This window comes from Carcharodon carcharias, chromosome 15 (assembly GCF_017639515.1).
Source record: "Carcharodon carcharias isolate sCarCar2 chromosome 15, sCarCar2.pri, whole genome shotgun sequence".
In the NCBI taxonomy this organism is placed as follows: Eukaryota; Metazoa; Chordata; class Chondrichthyes; order Lamniformes; family Lamnidae; genus Carcharodon; species Carcharodon carcharias.
Genome location: NC_054481.1, coordinates 78,487,816 through 78,505,404, shown reverse-complemented (window position 1 = coordinate 78,505,404; position 17,589 = coordinate 78,487,816).

Here is a 17,589-nt window from a genome sequence, read left to right as displayed (position 1 = left end):
TATCGCTCTGTCACTCCACTCTCGTATCGCTCTGTCACTCCACTCTCGTATCGCTCTGTCACTCCACTCTCGTATCGCTCAGTCACTCCTACTCTCCTATCACTCTGTCAATCCACTCTCCAATCACTCTGTCACTCCACACTCCTATCACTCTGTCACTCCACACTCCTATCACTCTGTCACTCCACTTTCCTATCACTTTGTCACTCCACTTTCCTATCACTCTGTCACTCCACTCTCCTGTCACCCTGTCACTCCACTCTCCTGTCACTCTGTCACTCCACTCTCCTGTCACTCTTTCACTCCACTCTCCTATCACTCTGTCACTCCACTCTCCTATCACTCTGTCACTCCACTCTCCTATCAGTCTGTCACTCCACTCTCCTATCAGTCTGTCACTCCACTCTCCTATCAGTCTGTCACTCCACTCTCCTATCAATCTGTCACTCCACTCTCCTATCAATCTGTCACTCCACTCTCCTATCAATCTGTCACTCCACTCTCCTATCACTCCGTCACTCCACTCTTTTGTACCGCCTTATCACTCTGTCACTCCAACTCTCCTATCATTCTGTCACTCCACTCTCCTATCACTCTGTCAATCCACTCTCCTATCACTCTATCAATCCACTCTTTTATAATGTCTTATCACTCTTTCCTTCCAACTCTCCCATCACTCTGTCACTCCTACTCTCCTATCGCTCTCTCACTCCTACTCTCCTATGGCACTGTCACTCCTACTCTCCTATCGCTCTGTCACTCCTACTCTCCTATCGCTCTGTCACTCCTACTCTCCTATCGCTCTGTCACTCCTACTCACCTATCTCTCTGTCTCTCCTACTCAGCTATCGCTCTGTCACTCCTACTCACCTATTGCTCTGTCACTCCTACTCTCCTATCGCTCTGTCACTCCTACTCGCCTGTCACTCCTACTCACCTGTCACTCCTACTCGCCTTTCACTCCTACTCGCCTGTCACTCCTACTCGCCTGTCACTCTGTCACTCATACTCTCCTTTCACTCTGTCACTCCACTCTCCTATCGCTCTGTCACTCCTACTCACCTATCGCTCTGTCACTCCTACTCACCTATCGCTCTGTCACTCCTACTGACCTATCGCTCTGTCACTCTACTCTCCTGTCACTCCTACTCTCCTATCACTCCTACTCTCCTATCACTACTACTCTCCTAACACTCCTCCTCTGCTATCACTCCACCTCTCCAATCACTCTCTCACCCCTACTCTCCTATCACTCTGTCACTCCACTCTCCTATCACTCTGTCACTCCACTCTCCTATCACTCTGTCACTCCACTCTCCTATCACTCTGTCACTCCACTCTCCTATCACTCTGTCACTCCACTCTCCTATCAGTCTGTCACTCCACTCTCCTATCACGCTGTCACTCCACTCTCCTATCACTCTGTCACTCCACTCTTTTATAATGCTTTATCACTCTGTCACTCCAATTCTCCTATCACTCTGTCACTCCACTCTCTTATCACTCTGTCCCTCTTCTCTCCTATCACTCTGTCTCTCCACTCTCCTATCACTCTGTCACTCCACTCTCCTATTACTCTATCAATCCACTCTTTTATAATGTCTTATCACTCTTTCACTCCTACTCTCCTATCGCTCTGTCATTCCTACTCTCCTATCGCTCTCTCACTCCTACTCTCCTATGGCTCTGTCACTCCTACTCTCCTATCGCCCTGTCACTCCTACTCCCCTATCGCTCTGTCACTCCTACTCTCCTATCGCTCTGTCACTCCTACTCTCCTATCTCTCTGTCACTCCTACTCAGCTATCGCTCTGTCACTCCTACTCACCTATCGCTCTCTCACTCCTAGACTCCTATCGCTCTGTCACTTCTACTCGCCTGTCACTCCTACTCTCCTGTCACTCCTCCTCTCCTATCACTCTGTCACTCCTACTCTCCTATCACTCTGTCACTCCTACTCTCCTATCACTGTCACTCCACTCTCATATCACACTATCACTCCACTCTCTTCACACTCTGTCACTCCACTCTCCTATCACTCTGTCACTCCACTCTCCTATCACGCTGTCACTCCACTCTCCTATCACTCTGTCACTCCACTCTCCTTCACTCTGTCACTCCTCCATTTTATAATGTCTTATCACTCTGTCACTGCTACTCTCCTATCACTCTGTCACTCCTACTCTCCTATCACTGTCACTCCACTCTCATATCACACTATCACTCCACTCTCTTCACACTCTGTCAACCCACTCTCCTATCACTCTGTCACTCCACTCTCCTATCACGCTGTCACTCCACTCTCCTATCAGTCTGTCACTCCACTCTCCTTCACTCTGTCACTCCTCCATTTTATAATGTCTTATCACTCTGTCACTGCTACTCTCCTATCACTCTGTCACTCCACTCTCCTATCACTCTGTCACTCCATACTACTATCAATCTGTCACTCCACTCTCCTATCACTCTGTCACTCCACTCTCCTAACACTCCTTCATTCCAATCTCTCATCACTCCTTCACTCCACTCTCAGATCACTCCTTCGCTCCACTCTCCTATCACTCTGTCACTCCTACTCACCTATCGCTCTGTCACTCCTACTCTCCTATCACTGTCACTCCTACTCTCCTTTCACTCATACTCTCCTATCACTCTGTCACTCCACTCTCCTACCGCACTGTCATTCCACTCTCCTATCGCTCTGTCACTCCACTCCCCTACCGCTCTGTCACGCCACTCTCCTTTCGCTCTGTCAATCCACTCTCCTATCGCTTTGTCATTCCACTCTCCTATCGCACGTTCACTCCACTCTCCTATCCCTCTGTCACTCCACTCTCCTATCACTTTGTCACTCCACTCTCCTTTCGCTCTGTCATACCACTCTGCTATCGCTCATTCACTCCATTCTTTTGTCATGTCTTATCACTCTGTCACTCCTGCTCTCCTATCGCTCTGTCACTCCACTCTTTTATAATGTCTTATCACTCTGTCACTCCAACTCTCCTATCGCTCTGTCACTCCTACTCTCCTATCGCTCTGTCGCTCCTATTCTCCTATCGCTCTGTCACTCCTACTCTCCTATCGCTCTGTCACTCCTACTCTCCTATCGCTCTGTCACTCATACTCACCTATTGCTCTGTCACTCCTACTCCCCTATTGCTCTGTCACTCCTACTCACCTATCGCTCTGTCACTCCTACTCTCCTGTCACTCCTCCTCTCATATCATTCCTCCTCTCCTATCACTCCTCCTCTCCTCCCACTCTGTCACTCCTGCTCTCCTATCACTCTGTCACTCCACTCTCCTATCACTCTGTCCCTCCACTCTCCTATCACTCTGTCACTCCACTCTCCTTTCACTCTGTCCCTCCACTCTCCTATCACTCTGTCAGTCCACTCTTTTATAATGTCTTATCACTCTTTCACTCCTACTCTCCTATCTCTCTTTCACTCCTACTCACCTATCGCTCTGTCACTCCTACTCTCCTATCGCTCTGTCACTCCTACTCTCCTATCTATCTGTCACTCCTACTCACCTATCACTCTGTCACTCCTACTCTCCTATAGCTCTGTCATCCACTCTCCTATCACTCTGTCACTCCACTCTCCTATCAATCTCTCACTCCACTCTCCTGTCATTCCGTCATTCTACTCTCCTATCACTCTATTACTCCAATTTGTAAACCCTCCGCCTTTCCACTCTCTTATCACTCCGTCACTCCACTCTCCTATCATTCCTTCATTCCAGTCTCTCATCACTCTTTCACTCCTTTCTCTTATCAATCTGTTATTCCACTGTCCTATCTCTCCGTCACTCCACTCTCCTCTCACTCATTCACTCCACTCTTCTCTCACTCCATCACTCCACTCACCTCTCATTCCGTCAATCCACTCTCCTATCACTCTGTCAATCCACTCTCCTATCACTCTGTCAATCCACTCTCCAATCACTCCATCACTCCAATCTCCTATCACTCCGTCACTCCACTCTCCTCTCACTCCATCACTCCACTCTCCTCTCACTCCATCACTCCACTATCCTATCACTCTGTCACCCAACTCTGCTATCAATCTGTCAATCCACTCTCCTATCACTATGTCACTCCACTCTCCTATCACTCCTTCATTCCAATCTCCCATCACTCCTTCACTCCACTCTCCTATCGCTCTGTCACTCCACTCTCAAATCGCTCTGTCACTCCTACTCACCTATCGCTCTGTCACTCCTACTCTCCTATTGCTGTCACTCCTACTCTCCTTTCACAGATACTCTCCTATCACTCTGTCACTCCACTCTCCTATCGCTCTGTCACTCCACTCTCCTATCGCTCTGTCACTCCACTCTCGTATCGCTCTTTCACTCCACTCTCGTATCGCTCAGTCACTCCTACTCTCCTATCACTCTGTCAATCCACTCTCCAATCACTCTGTCACTCCACACTCCTATCACTCTTTCACTCAAAACTCCTATCACTCTGTCACTCCACACTCCTATCACTCTGTCACTCCACTTTCCTATCACTCTGTCACTCCACTTTCCTATCACTCTGTCACTCCACTCTCCTATCGCTCGTTCACTCCACTCTCCTATCCCTCTGTCACTCCACTCTCCTATCACTTTGTCACTCCACTCTCCTATCGCTCTGTCATACCACTCTGCTATCGCTCATTCACTCCATTCTTTTGTCATGTCTTATCACTCTGTCACTCCTGTTCTCCTATCGCTCTGTCACTCCACTCTTTTATAATGTCTTATCACTCTGTCACTCCAACTCTCCTATCGCTCTGTCACTCCTACTCTCCTATCGCTCTGTTACTCCTATTCTCCTATCGCTCTGTCACTCCTACTCTCCTATCGCTCTGTCACTCCTACTCTCCTATCGCTCTGTCACTCATACTCACCTATTGCTCTGTCACTCCTACTCCCCTATTGCTCTGTCACTCCTACTCACCTATCGCTCTGTCACTCCTACTCTCCTGTCACTCCTCCTCTCATATCATTCCTCCTCTCCTATCACTCCTCCTCTCCTCTCACTCTGTCACTCCTGCTCTCCTATCACTCTGTCACTCCACTCTCCTATCACTCTGTCCCTCCACTCTCCTATCACTCTGTCACTCCACTCTCCTTTCACTCTGTCCCTCCACTCTCCTATCACTCTGTCAGTCCACTCTTTTATAATGTCTTATCACTCTTTCACTCCTACTCTCCTATCTCTCTTTCACTCCTACTCACCTATCGCTCTGTCACTCCTACTCTCCTATCGCTCTGTCACTCCTACTCTCCTATCTCTCTGTCACTCCTACTCACCTATCACTCTGTCACTCCTACTCTCCTATAGCTCTGTCACTCCACTCTCCTATCACTCTGTCACTCCACTCTCCTATCAATCTGTCACTCCACTCTCCTGTCATTCCGTCATTCTACTCTCCTATCACTCTATTACTCCAATCTGTAATCCCTCCGCCTTTCCACTCTCTTATCACTCCGTTACTCCACTCTCCTATCATTCCTTCATTCCAGTCTCTCATCACTCTTTCACTCCTTTCTCTTATCAATCTGTTATTCCACTGTCCTATCTCTCCGTCACTCCACTCTCCTCTCACTCATTCACTCCACTCTCCTCTCACTCCATCACTCCACTCACCTCACATTCCGTCAATCCACTCTCCTATCACTCTTTCACTCCACCCTCCTATCACACTGTCACTCCACTCACCTATCACTCTGTCACTCCACTCTCCTAACACTCTGTCACTCCACTCTCCTATCACTCTGTCAATCCACTATCCTATCACTCTGTCAATCCACTCTCCTATCACTCCATCACTCCACTCTCCTCTCACTCCATCACTCCACTATCCTATCACTCCATCACTCCACTATCCTATCACTCTGTCACCCAACTCTGCTATCAATCTGTCAATCCACTCTCCTATCACTATGTCACTCCACTCTCCTATCACTCCTTCATTACAATCTCCCATCACTCCTTCACTCCACTCTCCTATCGCTCTGAAACTCCACTCTCAAATCGCTCTGTCACTCCTACTCACCTATCGCTCTGTCACTCCTACTCTCCTATTGCTGTCACTCCTACTCTCCTTTCACACATACTCTCCTATCACTCTGTCACTCCACTCTCCTATCGCTCTGTCACTCCACTCTCCTATCGCTCTGTCACTCCACTCTCGTATCGCTCTGTCACTCCACTCTCGTATCGCTCAGTCACTCCTACTCTCCTATCACTCTGTCAATCCACTCTCCAATCACTCTGTCACTCCACACTCCTATCACTCTGTCACTCCACACTCCTATCACTCTGTCACTCCACTTTCCTATCACTTTGTCACTCCACTTTCCTATCACTCTGTCACTCCACTCTCCTGTCACCCTGTCACTCCACTCTCCTGTCACTCTGTCACTCCACTCTCCTGTCACTCTTTCACTCCACTCTCCTATCACTCTGTCACTCCACTCTCCTATCACTCTGTCACTCCACTCTCCTATCACTCTGTCACTCCACTCTCCTATCAGTCTGTCACTCCACTCTCCTATCAGTCTGTCACTCCACTCTCCTATCAGTCTGTCACTCCACTCTCCTATCAGTCTGTCACTCCACTCTCCTATCAATCTGTCACTCCACTCTCCTATCAATCTGTCACTCCACTCTCCTATCAATCTGTCACTCCACTCTCCTATCACTCCGTCACTCCACTCTTTTGTACCGCCTTATCACTCTGTCACTCCAACTCTCCTATCATTCTGTCACTCCACTCTCCTATCACTCTGTCAATCCACTCTCCTATCACTCTATCAATCCACTCTTTTATAATGTCTTATCACTCTTTCCTTCCAACTCTCCCATCACTCTGTCACTCCTACTCTCCTATCGCTCTCTCACTCCTACTCTCCTATGGCACTGTCACTCCTACTCTCCTATCGCTCTGTCACTCCTACTCTCCTATCGCTCTGTCACTCCTACTCTCCTATCGCTCTGTCACTCCTACTCACCTATCTCTCTGTCACTCCTACTCAGCTATCGCTCTGTCACTCCTACTCACCTATTGCTCTGTCACTCCTACTCTCCTATCGCTCTGTCACTCCTACTCGCCTGTCACTCCTACTCACCTGTCACTCCTACTCGCCTTTCACTCCTACTCGCCTGTCACTCCTACTCGCCTGTCACTCTGTCACTCATACTCTCCTTTCACTCTGTCACTCCACTCTCCTATCGCTCTGTCACTCCTACTCACCTATCGCTCTGTCACTCCTACTCACCTATCGCTCTGTCACTCCTACTCACCTATCGCTCTGTCACTCTACTCTCCTGTCACTCCTACTCTCCTATCACTCCTACTCTCCTATCACTACTACTCTCCTAACACTCCTCCTCTGCTATCACTCCACCTCTCCTATCACTCTGTCACTCCTACTCTCCTATCACTCTGTCACTCCACTCTCCTATCACTCTGTCACTCCACTCTCCTATCACTCTGTCACTCCACTCTCCTATCACTCTGTCACTCCACTCTCCTATCACTCTGTCACTCCACTCTCCTATCAGTCTGTCACTCCACTCTCCTATCAATCTGTCACTCCACTCTCCTATCACTCTGTCACTCCACTCTTTTATAATGCCTTATCACTCTGTCACTCCTACTCTCCTATCACTCTGTCACTCCACTCTCCTATCACTCTGTCACTCCACTCTCCTATCACTCTGTCACTCCACTCTCCTATCACTCTGTCACTCCACTCTCCTATCATTCTATCAATCCACTCTTTTATAATGTCTTATCACTCTTTCACTCCTACTCTCCTATCGCTCTGTCGCTTATACTCTCCTATCGCTCTCTCACTCCTACTCTCCTATGGCTCTGTCACTCCTACTCTCCTATCGCCCTGTCACTCCTACTCCCCTATCGCTCTGTCACTCCTACTCTCCTATCGCTCTGTCACTCCTACTCTCCTATCTCTCTGTCACTCCTACTCAGCTATCGCTCTGTCACTCCTACTCACCTATCGCTCTGTCACTCCTAGACTCCTATCGCTCTGTCACTTCTACTCGCCTGTCACTCCTACTCTCCTGTCACTCCTCCTCTCCTATCACTCTGTCACTCCTACTCTCCTATCACTCTGTCACTCCTACTCTCCTATCACTGTCACTCCACTCTCATATCACACTATCACTCCACTCTCTTCACACTCTGTCACTCCACTCTCCTATCACTCTGTCACTCCACTCTCCTATCACGCTGTCACTCCACTCTCCTATCACTCTGTCACTCCACTCTCCTTCACTCTGTCACTCCTCCATTTTATAATGTCTTATCACTCTGTCACTGCTACTCTCCTATCACTCTGTCACTCCTACTCTCCTATCACTGTCACTCCACTCTCATATCACACTATCACTCCACTCTCTTCACACTCTGTCAACCCACTCTCCTATCACTCTGTCACTCCACTCTCCTATCACGCTGTCACTCCACTCTCCTATCAGTCTGTCACTCCACTCTCCTTCACTCTGTCACTCCTCCATTTTATAATGTCTTATCACTCTGTCACTGCTACTCTCCTATCACTCTGTCACTCCACTCTCCTATCACTCTGTCACTCCATACTACTATCAATCTGTCACTCCACTCTCCTATCACTCTGTCACTCCACTCTCCTAACACTCCTTCATTCCAATCTCTCATCACTCCTTCACTCCACTCTCAGATCACTCCTTCGCTCCACTCTCCTATCACTCTGTCACTCCTACTCACCTATCGCTCTGTCACTCCTACTCTCCTATCGCTGTCACTCCTACTCTCCTTTCACTCATACTCTCCTATCACTCTGTCACTCCACTCTCCTACCGCACTGTCATTCCACTCTCCTATCGCTCTGTCACTCCACTCCCCTACCGCTCTGTCACGCCACTCTCCTTTCGCTCTGTCAATCCACTCTCCTATCGCTTTGTCATTCCACTCTCCTATTGCACGTTCACTCCACTCTCCTATCCCTCTGTCACTCCACTCTCCTATCACTTTGTCACTCCACTCTCCTTTCGCTCTGTCATACCACTCTGCTATCGCTCATTCACTCCATTCTTTTGTCATGTCTTATCACTCTGTCACTCCTGCTCTCCTATCGCTCTGTCACTCCACTCTTTTATAATGTCTTATCACTCTGTCACTCCAACTCTCCTATCGCTCTGTCACTCCTACTCTCCTATCGCTCTGTTGCTCCTATTCTCCTATCGCTCTGTCACTCCTACTCTCCTATCGCTCTGTCACTCCTACTCTCCTATCGCTCTGTCACTCATACTCACCTATTGCTCTGTCACTCCTACTCCCCTATTGCTCTGTCACTCCTACTCACCTATCGCTCTGTCACTCCTACTCTCCTGTCACTCCTCCTCTCATATCATTCCTCCTCTCCTATCACTCCTCCTCTCCTCTCACTCTGTCACTCCTGCTCTCCTATCACTCTGTCACTCCACTCTCCTATCACTCTGTCCCTCCACTCTCCTATCACTCTGTCACTCCACTCTCCTTTCACTCTGTCCCTCCACTCTCCTATCACTCTGTCAGTCCACTCTTTTATAATGTCTTATCACTCTTTCACTCCTACTCTCCTATCTCTCTTTCACTCCTACTCACCTATCGCTCTGTCACTCCTACTCTCCTATCGCTCTGTCACTCCTACTCTCCTATCTATCTGTCACTCCTACTCACCTATCACTCTGTCACTCCTACTCTCCTATAGCTCTGTCATCCACTCTCCTATCACTCTGTCACTCCACTCTCCTATCAATCTCTCACTCCACTCTCCTGTCATTCCGTCATTCTACTCTCCTATCACTCTATTACTCCAATTTGTAAACCCTCCGCCTTTCCACTCTCTTATCACTCTGTCACTCCACTCTCCTATCATTCCTTCATTCCAGTCTCTCATCACTCTTTCACTCCTTTCTCTTATCAATCTGTTATTCCACTGTCCTATCTCTCCGTCACTCCACTCTCCTCTCACTCATTCACTCCACTCTTCTCTCACTCCATCACTCCACTCACCTCTCATTCCGTCAATCCACTCTCCTATCACTCTTTCACTCCACCCTCCTATCACACTGTCACTCCACTCACCTATCACTCTGTCACTCCACTCTCCTAACACTCTGTCACTCCACTCTCCTATCACTCTGTCAATCCACTCTCCTATCACTCTGTCAATCCATTCTCCTATCACTCTGTCAATCCACTCTCCTATCACTCCATCACTCCAATCTCCTATCACTCCGTCACTCCACTCTCCTCTCACTCCATCACTCCACTCTCCTCTCACTCCATCACTCCACTATCCTATCACTCTGTCACCCAACTCTGCTATCAATCTGTCAATCCACTCTCCTATCACTATGTCACTCCACTCTCCTATCACTCCTTCATTCCAATCTCCCATCACTCCTTCACTCCACTCTCCTATCGCTCTGTCACTCCACTCTCAAATCGCTCTGTCACTCCTACTCACCTATCGCTCTGTCACTCCTACTCTCCTATTGCTGTCACTCCTACTCTCCTTTCACAGATACTCTCCTATCACTCTGTCACTCCACTCTCCTATCGCTCTGTCACTCCACTCTCCTATCGCTCTGTCACTCCACTCTCGTATCGCTCTGTCACTCCACTCTCGTATCGCTCAGTCACTCCTACTCTCCTATCACTCTGTCAATCCACTCTCCAATCACTCTGTCACTCCACACTCCTATCACTCTGTCACTCCACACTCCTATCACTCTGTCACTCCACTTTCCTATCACTCTGTCACTCCACTTTCCTATCACTCTGTCACTCCACTCTCCTGTCACCCTGTCACTCCACTCTCCTGTCACTCTGTCACTCCACTCTCCTATCACTCTGTCACTCCACTCTCCTATCACTCTGTCACTCCACTCCCCTATCACTCTGTCACTCCACTCCCCTATCACTCTGTCACTCCACTCTCCTATCACTCTGTCATTCCACTCTCCTATCACTCTGTCCCTCCACTCTCCTATCACTCTGTCACTCCACTCTCCTATCGCTCTGTACTCCACTCTCCTATCACTCTTTCACTGCACTCTTTTATCATGTCTAATCACTCTGTCACTCCTACTCTCCTATCGCTCTTTCACTCCTGCTCTCCTATCACTCTATCACACCACTCTGTAATCTCTCCGCCTTTCCACTCTCTTAATACTCCGTCACTGCACTCTCCTATAATTCCTTCATTCCACTCTCTCATCAATCTTTCACTCCTTTCTATTCTCACTCAGTTATTCCACTGTCCTATCGCTCCGTCACTCCACTCTCCTATCACTCCATCACTCTACTCTCCTCTCACTCCATCACTCCACTCTCCTCTCACTCCGTCACTGCACTCTACTATCACTCTTTCACTCCACTCTCCTATCACTCTGTCACTCCACTCTCCTATCAATCTGTCACACCACTCTCCTATCACTCTGTCACACCACTCTCCTATCACTCTGTCACTCCACTCTCCTATCACTCTGTCACTCCACTCTCCTATCACTACGTCACTCCACTCACCTATCACTCCGTCACTCCACTCTCCTATCACTCGTTCACTCCACTCTCCTATCACTCTCTCACTCCACTCTCCTCTCACTCTCTCAGTCCACTCTCCTCTCACTCTGTCACTCCCATCCCCTTTCACTCTGTCACTCCACTCTCCTCTCACTCTGTCACTCCACTCTCCTATCACTCTGTCACTCCACTCTCCTATCACTCTGTCACACCACTCTCCTATCACTCTGTCACTCCACTCTCCTATCACTCTGTCACTCCACTCTCCTATCACTACGTCACTCCACTCACCTATCACTCCGTCACTCCACTCTCCTATCACTCGTTCACTCCACTCTCCTATCACTCTCTCACTCCACTCTCCTCTCACTCTCTCAGTCCACTCTCCTCTCACTCTGTCACTCCCATCCCCTTTCACTCTGTCACTCCACTCTCCTCTCACTCTGTCACTCCACTCTCCTATCACTCTGTCACTCCACTCTTTTATAATGTCTTATCACTCTGTCAATCCTACTCTCCTATCGCTCTGTCACTCCTACTCTCCTATCGCTCAGTCACTCCTACTCAACTATCACTCTGTCACTCCACTCTCCTAACACTCATTCATTTCAATCTCCCATCACACCTTCACTCCACTTTCAGATCACTCCTTCACTCCACTCTCCTATCACTCTGTCACTCCTACTCACCTATCGCTCTGTCACTCCTACTCACCTATCGCTGTCACTCCTACTCACCTATCGCTGTCACTCCTAATCTCCTTTCCCTCATACTCTCCTATCACTCTGTCACTCCACTCTCCTATCGCTTTGTCACTCCACTCTCCTATCGCTCTGTCACTGCCCTCTCCTACCGCTCTGTCACTCCACTCTACTCTCTCTCTGTCACTCCACTCCCCTCTCACTCTGTCACTCCACTCTGTTATAATGTCTTATCACTCTGTCACTCCTACCCTCCTATCGCTCTGTCACTCCACTCTCCTATCGCTCTGTCACTCCTACTCACCTATCGCTCTGTCACTCCTACTCACCTATCGCTCTGTCACTCCAACTCACCTATCGCTCTGTCACTCTACTCTCCTGTCACTCCTACTCTCCTATCACTCCTACTCTCCTATCACTCCTACTCTCCTATCAAACCTCCTCTGCTATCACTCCTCCTCTCCTATCACACTGTCACTCCTACTCTCCTATCACTCTGTCACTCCACTCTCCCATCACTCTGTCATTCCACTCTCCTATCACTATGTCACTCCACTCTCCTATCAGTCTGTCACTCAACTCTCCTATCACTCTGTCACTCCACTCTCCTATCACTATGTCACTCCACTCTCCTATCAGTCTGTCACTCAACTCTCCTATCACTCTGTCACTCAACTCTCCTATCACTCTGTCACTCCACTCTCCTATCAGTCTGTCACTCCACTCTCCTATCAGTCTGTCACTCCACTCTCCTATCAGTCTGTCACTCCACTCTCCTATCAGTCTGTCACTCCACTCTCCTATCAGTCTGTCACTCCACTCTCCTATCAATCTGTCACTCCACTCTCCTATCAATCTGTCACTCCACTCTCCTATCACTCCGTCACTCCACTCTTTTGTACCGCCTTATCACTCTGTCACTCCAACTCTCCTATCATTCTGTCACTCCACTCTCCTATCACTCTGTCAATCCACTCTCCTATCACTCTATCAATCCACTCTTTTATAATGTCTTATCACTCTTTCCTTCCTACTCTCCCATCACTCTGTCACTCCTACTCTCCTATCGCTCTCTCACTCCTACTCTCCTATGGCTCTGTCACTCCTACTCTGCTATCGCTCTGTCACTCCTACTCTCCTATCGCTCTGTCACTCCTACTCTCCTATCGCTCTGTCACTCCTACTCACCTATCTCTCTGTCACTCCTACTCAGCTATCGCTCTGTCACTCCTACTCACCTATTGCTCTGTCACTCCTACTCTCCTATCGCTCTGTCACTCCTACTCGCCTGTCACTCCTACTCGCCTGTCACTCCTACTCGCCTGTCACTCTGTCACTCATACTCTCCTTTCACTCTGTCACTCCACTCTCCTATCGCTCTGTCACTCCTACTCACCTATCGCTCTGTCACTCCTACTCACCTATCGCTCTGTCACTCCTACTGACCTATCGCTCTGTCACTCTACTCTCCTGTCACTCCTACTCTCCTATCACTCCTGCTCTCCAATCACTGCTCCTCTCCTAACACTCCTCCTCTCCTATCACTCCACCTCTCCAATCACTCTCTCACCCCTACTCTCCTATCACTCTGTCACTCCACTCTCCTATCACTCTGTGACTCCACTCTCCTATCACTCTGTCACTCCTACTCTCCTATCACTCTGTCACTCCTACTCTCCTATCACTGTCACTCCACTCTCATATCACACTATCACTCCACTCTCTTCACACTCTGTCACTCCACTCTCCTATCGCTTTGTCACTCCACTCTCCTATCGCTCTGTCACTGCCCTCTCCTACCGCTCTGTCACTCCACTCTACTCTCTCTCTGTCACTCCACTCCCCTCTCACTCTGTCACTCCACTCTGTTATAATGTCTTATCACTCTGTCACTCCTACCCTCCTATCGCTCTGTCACTCCACTCTCCTATCGCTCTGTCACTCCTACTCACCTATCGCTCTGTCACTCCTACTCACCTATCGCTCTGTCACTCCAACTCACCTATCGCTCTGTCACTCTACTCTCCTGTCACTCCTACTCTCCTATCACTCCTACTCTCCTATCACTCCTACTCTCCTATCACTCCTCCTCTGCTATCACTCCTCCTCTCCTATCACACTGTCACTCCTACTCTCCTATCACTCTGTCACTCCACTCTCCCATCACTCTGTCATTCCACTCTCCTATCACTATGTCACTCCACTCTCCTATCAGTCTGTCACTCAACTCTCCTATCACTCTGTCATTCCACTCTCCTATCAGTCTGTCACTCCACTCTCCTATCAGTCTGTCACTCCACTCTCCTATCAGTCTGTCACTCCCCTCTCCTATCAATCTGTCACTCCACTCTCCTATCAATCTGTCACTCCACTCTCCTATCACTCCATCACTCCACTCTTTTGTACCGCCTTATCACTCTGTCACTCCAACTCTCCTATCATTCTGTCACTCCACTCTCCTATCACTCTGTCAATCCACTCTCCTATCACTCTATCAATCCACTCTTTTATAATGTCTTATCACTCTTTCCTTCCTACTCTCCCATCACTCTGTCACTCCTACTCTCCTATCGCTCTCTCACTCCTACTCTCCTATGGCTCTGTCACTCCTACTCTGCTATCGCTCTGTCACTCCTACTCTCCTATCGCTCTGTCACTCCTACTCTCCTATCGCTCTGTCACTCCTACTCACCTATCTCTCTGTCACTCCTACTCAGCTATCGCTCTGTCACTCCTACTCACCTATTGCTCTGTCACTCCTACTCTCCTGTCGCTCTGTCACTCCTACTCGCCTGTCACTCCTACTCGCCTGTCACTCCTACTCGCCTGTCACTCTGTCACTCATACTCTCCTTTCACTCTGTCACTCCACTCTCCTATCGCTCTGTCACTCCTACTCACCTATCGCTCTGTCACTCCTACTCACCTATCGCTCTGTCACTCCTACTGACCTATCGCTCTGTCACTCTACTCTCCTGTCACTCCTACTCTCCTGTCACTCCTACTCTCCTATCACTCCGACTCTGCCATCACTCCTCCTCTCCTATCACTCCACCTCTCCAATCACTCTCTCACTCCTACTCTCCTATCACTCTGTCACTCCACTCTCCCATCACGCTGTCACTCCACTCTCCTATCACTCTGTCACTCCACTCTCCTATCACTCTGTCACTCCACTCTCCTTCACTCTGTCACTCCCCCATTTTATAATGTTTTATCACTCTGTCACTGCTACTCTCCTATCACTCTGTCACTCCACTCTCCTATCACTCTGTCACTCCATACTACTATCAATCTGTCACTCCACTCTCCTATCACTCTGTCACTCCACTCTCCTAACACTCCTTCATTCCAATCTCTCATCACTCCTTCACTCCACTCTCAGATCACTCCTTCGCTCCACTCTCCTATCACTCTGTCACTCCTACTCACCTATCGCTCTGTCACTCCTACTCACCTATCGCTCTGTCACTCCTACTCTCCTATCGCTGTCACTCCTACTCTCCTTTCACTCATACTCTCCTATCACTCTGTCACTCCACTCTCCTACCGCACTGTCATTCCACTCTCCTATCGCTCTGTCACTCCACTCTCCTATCGCACTGTCACTCCACTCTCCTATCGCTCTGTCACTCCACTCCCCTACCGCTCTGTCACACCACTCTCCTTTCGCTCTGTCAATCCACTCTCCTATCAGTCTGTCACTCCACTCTCCTATCACGCTGTCACTCCACTCTCCTATCACTCTGTCACTCCACTCTTTTATAATGCTTTATCACTCTGTCACTCCAATTCTCCTATCACTCTGTCACTCCACTCTCTTATCACTCTGTCCCTCTTCTCTCCTATCACTCTGTCTCTCCACTCTCCTATCACTCTGTCACTCCACTCTCCTATTACTCTATCAATCCACTCTTTTATTATGTCTTATCACTCTTTCACTCCTACTCTCCTATCGCTCTGTCATTCCTACTCTCCTATCGCTCTCTCACTCCTACTCTCCTATGGCTCTGTCACTCCGACTCTCCTATCGCCCTGTCACTCCTACTCCCCTATCGCTCTGTCACTCCTACTCTCCTATCGCTCTGTCACTCCTACTCTCCTATCTCTCTGTCACTCCTACTCAGCTATCGCTCTGTCACTCCTACTCACCTATCGCTCTGTCACTCCTAGACTCCTATCGCTCTGTCACTTCTACTCGCCTGTCACTCCTACTCTCCTGTCACTCCTCCTCTCCTATCACTCTGTCACTCCTACTCTCCTATCACTCTGTCACTCCTACTCTCCTATCACTGTCACTCCACTCTCATATCACACTATCACTCCACTCTCTTCACACTCTGTCAATCCACTCTCCTATCACTCTGTCACTCCACTCTCCTATCACTCTGTCACTCCACTCTCCTTCACTCTGTCACTCCTCCATTTTATAATGTCTTATCACTCTGTCACTGCTACTCTCCTATCACTCTGTCACTCCTACTCTCCTATCACTCTGTCACTCCATACTACTATCAATCTGTCACTCCACTCTCCTATCACTCTGTCACTCCACTCTCCTATAACTCCTTCATTCCAATCTCTCATCAGTCCTTCACTCCACTCTCAGATCACTCCTTCGCTCCACTCTCCTATCACTCTGTCACTCCTACTCACCTATCGCTCTGTCACTCCTACTCACCTATCGCTCTGTCACTCCTACTCTCCTATCGCTGTCACTCCTACTCTCCTTTCACTCATACTCTCCTATCACTCTGTCACTCCACTCTCCTACCGCACTGTCATTCCACTCTCCTATCGCTCTGTCACTCCACTCTCCTATCGCACTGTCACTCCACTCTCCTATCGCTCTGTCACTCCACTCCCCTAAGGCTCTGTCACGCCACTCTCCTTTCGCTCTGTCAATCCACTCTCCTATCGCTTTGTCACTCCACTCTCCTATCGCTCGTTCACTCCACTCTCCTATCCCTCTGTCACTCCACTCTCCTATCACTTTGTCACTCCACTCTCCTATCGCTCTGTCATACCACTCTGCTATCGCTCATTCACTCCACTCTTTTGTCATGTCTTATCACTCTGTCACTCCTACTCTCCTATCGCTCTGTTACTCCTATTCTCCTATCGCTCTGTCACTCCTACTCTCCTATCGCTCTGTCACTCCTGCTCTCCTATCGCTCTGTCACTCATACTCACCTATCGCTCTGTCACTCCTACTCCCCTATTGCTCTGTCACTCCTACTCACCTATCGCTCTCTCTCTCCTACTCTCCTGTCACTCCTCCTCTGATATCATTCCTCCTCTCCTATCACTCCTC